The sequence below is a fragment of the Tiliqua scincoides genome, chromosome 12 (assembly GCF_035046505.1).
Source record: "Tiliqua scincoides isolate rTilSci1 chromosome 12, rTilSci1.hap2, whole genome shotgun sequence".
In the NCBI taxonomy this organism is placed as follows: domain Eukaryota; kingdom Metazoa; phylum Chordata; class Lepidosauria; order Squamata; family Scincidae; genus Tiliqua; species Tiliqua scincoides.
In genome coordinates, this window is record NC_089832.1 from 5,009,288 (window position 1) to 5,013,315 (window position 4,028).

The following is a 4,028-nucleotide window of genomic DNA, read 5'->3' on the forward strand; positions in this document are numbered from 1 at the left end:
GGATAAATAACCCAAATTCTGCCTCATCTTTGTGCAGCCAGCAGTCTTAAATAGTTGGGCAGGGGTTCTAGTTATTGATTTTAGGTCTCATGGGGTTTCCCCAGAGAGTTACTGACAGCACCCCTCGGCAGCCGCTGTCAAAGCTCTTTAGCCAAGCAGGTAAAGCACAGCAGACGGACTCTCACTAGACCTACTTGGAGGACAATTTTGTCTCCCCAAACAATTTGAGGACTGACCCCTTCATTGTTTTTTTGTTTGTTTGTTTTGCAGCAACTGTAACCCTGCACATGCCCAATCTCATCTGATCTGGGAAGCTAAGCAGGGTCAGACCTGGTTAGTACTTGGATGGGAGACCGCCTGGGAATACCAGGTGCTGTAGGCTTATACCATAGTCTTTCCAGACTGAAGGTTGCCAACCATTGTTTTGTTTTAATAATGCAAAAAAAGTTTGCCATAGATCCGACAACAAACTGAATCTGGAAAGCATCACACTTGATATCTGGCGAGGAGGAAAACAAAAACTCCAACCCAAGGCCATGAATGACAAAAGACACTATTTAGAGCCCAGATGGCTGCATAAAATAAATAGCCATTTCCTCCATAGAAGCGCAAGCAATTTGGCTGCATGGAACTGTGTTTCCAGCCGAGATCCTTGAAACAGATGTCGAGATTGCTTGTGCCTAGAAACTTTTTTTATTTTTTTTAGTGAAAAGCAAGATATTTTCAGGTAGGAGGAAAGCAGAATCGCAGACACCCTCGGATTTTGGGGGATCTATGCTGGGGATGGCAATATTTACAACAAAGAATGAGCTTCCCGATTCCTGGCACGTAAAGTGATTCTCTTTGAACATAAGAGGGAAGCTCTGATACACCTACAGACACTTTCATGATGCTTTTCTTTTTATCTCTTTTCTGCCTGATGAGGGAGGAGGAAGAGGGTTAAACCATCCAGCAGGAAGCTCCTGAAAATCTTAATACCTACAGTAATCTCTCTACGGTTTCTGTACAGAGTCTTCACCTATCAAATGTTTATGCCTAATAAAGGTTTTGTTGACTGTTGTTGTTGTTGACTTAATACCGAGCCAACTACAGGGGAAAGTGTTGTCAAATTGTCTTTTTATCGCTTGTGGCTTTGATTTGGCACATTTGCGCCGGTCTGTTTTATAGAACAAATGTGTTTGATGAATTGGATGCAAAGCCAACCTTCCATGTGCAGAAGGCATCTTCTGATTGTGGAAGAGCTGGCTTATGTCTCGCACGTGAGTTCTGCAAGTGAATCTAACTCCAGCCCTGTTTTCCTGCTTGCACAGTTTCTTGTGCAAGTGGAAGAATAAGATGTGCTGTGTGTGGTTTTACAGAGCAGTATTTGTGTTGTCTTTTAGACTGTAACACAAGAAGAGCCTTGCAAAGACCCATCTACTCCAGCATCCTGTGACCCATAAGGCAGGGGTTCCCAAATTGTGCGTTGTTTCACCTTAGGGCAGTGGTTCCAAGACCGTGGGTCAGGACCCACTGGTGGGTCGCAACCTGATTTTTGGTGGGTCACCAAAGGGTGATGGAAAGATCAGATAACTAAGGGCCCAATCCTATCCAACTTTCTAGCACTGGTGCAGCCGCAATGCAGCTCTGAGGTAAGGAAACAAATGTTCCCATACTTTGAGGAGGCCCTGTGATTGCCTACCCACCACAGAATGCAGTGCATGCCCCACTGGCACAGCTGCACTGGTCCTTGAAAATTCAATAGGATTGGGCCATAATGCCCTAAGTCCTGAGGCTTTTAAAAGTCAGATACTGTAGCTGCTAATAGCTCAGCTCCTGCAGTTTGCAAACATGTGTAAATATAGGGAGATAAATGTCAGAGGGTCTTTTTCTGGTTATTATTACTTAAAAATAAATAAATAAAATATAGGTTTTTTCTTTCCTCAATCTCTTTTTTAAAAGTCTGGTAAACCTAGGTGAGTCCTGGGAGAATGTCATTTTAAAAAGTGGGTCCCAGTGCGGCACACTTATAGGTGCACCATGTGATGTCCCTGGTTGTCCCTCCTACCTGTTCCCAAAGGCACCACCACCTAGGATCTCGCAAAATCTTGCAAGATCCAAGATGGCCGTGCCCAAATCTCAAGTGATTTCAACGCCACCATCTAAGTTTGTGTGAGATTTCATGAGATTCCAGATGGTGGTGCCCAAATCTCCCAAGAAGTCTCTGGAGATTTGGGCACCACCATCTTGCATCGTGTGAGATTTAGTAAGGCCCAAGATGTTAGCGCCCTGCTGAGCCAGGGAGAAGAGCTTGCAGAGGTGTTGTGATCCAGGTAAATGCGGGAACCATTGTCATAAGGGGCCAACCCAGGTGCCTCTGGGAAGTCCACAAGCAGAAGATTACACCTCTCACCCACCATTCATGCCTTGCATATTTCTGCTGAAAAGGAAGGCGTTACATAGACATCATAACTAATAGCCATTGATGGATTTGTCCTCCATGAAAATGTCTCTTCTTTAAAAACTACATACAAGAATACACGGTGCTCACATTTCTTTGGATCTAAGCTGCATAGGGCCTTTCAGGAAAAGAATATTGGATTGTAGCGAGAGAAAGTCAGTCATAGGAGACTGCCTTGGGCTGAGTCAGACCAGTTGATCGATTGAGCTCAGTACTGTCTACACTGACTGGCATGGCTCTTTCCTATACCTACCTGGAGATGCTCCTGGGGGTTTCTTCAGCTTGAAAAGCATATGTTGCATCCCTGACCGAAAGCCCATCTCTGTGTCCACTTGTGTCATGGTTAAGCACTGTTGAACTCAAGGAGACAAAGGAGTTGTAATTTAAGTCCCATGAATTTCAATGGAACCAAGGCTGCAACCTTAATTATACCTACCTGGGAGTAAGCCCACTATGAATTTCATGGGAGTTACTTCTGAGTAGGCATGACTAGGCTTGTGCTGTTGTTTACAACTCGCTTTCTTTGGCTACGATCCCATTGCCGTTGCTGAGGCGAAGGTTACCTGGAGAGAAATAAAGACAAATGACTCCTATTCAGCAAAGTGGATTCTCAAGTACACCCTCAGCAAAATGGTCACTTGAGAGATCTGCACACATGACTGTCTATATCAGGGTGGAATCTTATAGAGAAAAATGCCACAGGGAAGCTGCGTCATACAGACCCAGCCAGCAGTTGAGAGAAACAGTTTGCCCCTTTCGTATTGCTAGAATATGAGCCAGAATGGTTTAGTAGTTCAGGAGTCAGACTTAGTCCAAGAAGATCCAGGTTCAAATCCTTGCTCAGTCACAAAGCTTCCTGGGTGACCTTATACCTGCCTCACCTACCTCACAGGGTTAGTGTGGGGAGGAACCAGGTTGGTGTAGTGGTTCGGGAGGAAGACCTGGAAGATCCAGGCTCAAATCCCTGCTCAGACATGCTTCCTAGGTGACCTTGGGCCAGCCACTATCTCCCAGCCTAACCTACCTTACAGGGTTGTTTTGAGGACAAAAAGAAAGTGCTATGCACACTGACCTGAGCTCCTAGGAGGCAGGCTGGTGTACAAACATGAAAAATATTTTATATTGTATTTTAATGTATTGATTGTTAGCCGCCTTGGGTGCCCTCCGGGGAGAAAGGCAGAGTATAAATCAAATAAATAAAAATATTGTCAACTGCTCACTTTACCAGACGTATTTTCACCTCTCATGCAGTATCCTTAATGTAGTTGCTTTGTATACATCAATTATGCCATCCAAGCCACTGTTAGTACTGCGAGGAAGCCTGCATTAACTTGAATATCTTCTATGCTTTCAGAGGAATGGCCTGTGTTTGATTTATAGCCAAGGAATCTAAAGGAACTTCCAAGATGAGAAAGAGAGACAGGCACAGCTGGATAAATGCTGGGGTGCTTGGGGGGGGGGTTCCATTTGTCTTGCAAAGAGGAGGAAACCAGGACTAGCATGAAGTGAACGCACTCAATAAAGGTAAGCAGATAAAAAAGCACGAGCAAATAAAGTCAAGAGACGAGCAAATTCTCTGCGGTGCTCA

At 44.7% G+C, this 4,028-nt stretch overlaps 1 pseudogene; it reads left to right on the plus strand.

Moving 5' to 3' along the window:
* The first annotated feature begins 262 nt into the window (after positions 1-262).
* LOC136663320 (5S ribosomal RNA) lies at positions 263-382 on the plus strand (annotated as a pseudogene).
* The last annotated feature ends 3,646 nt before the right edge of the window (positions 383-4,028 follow it).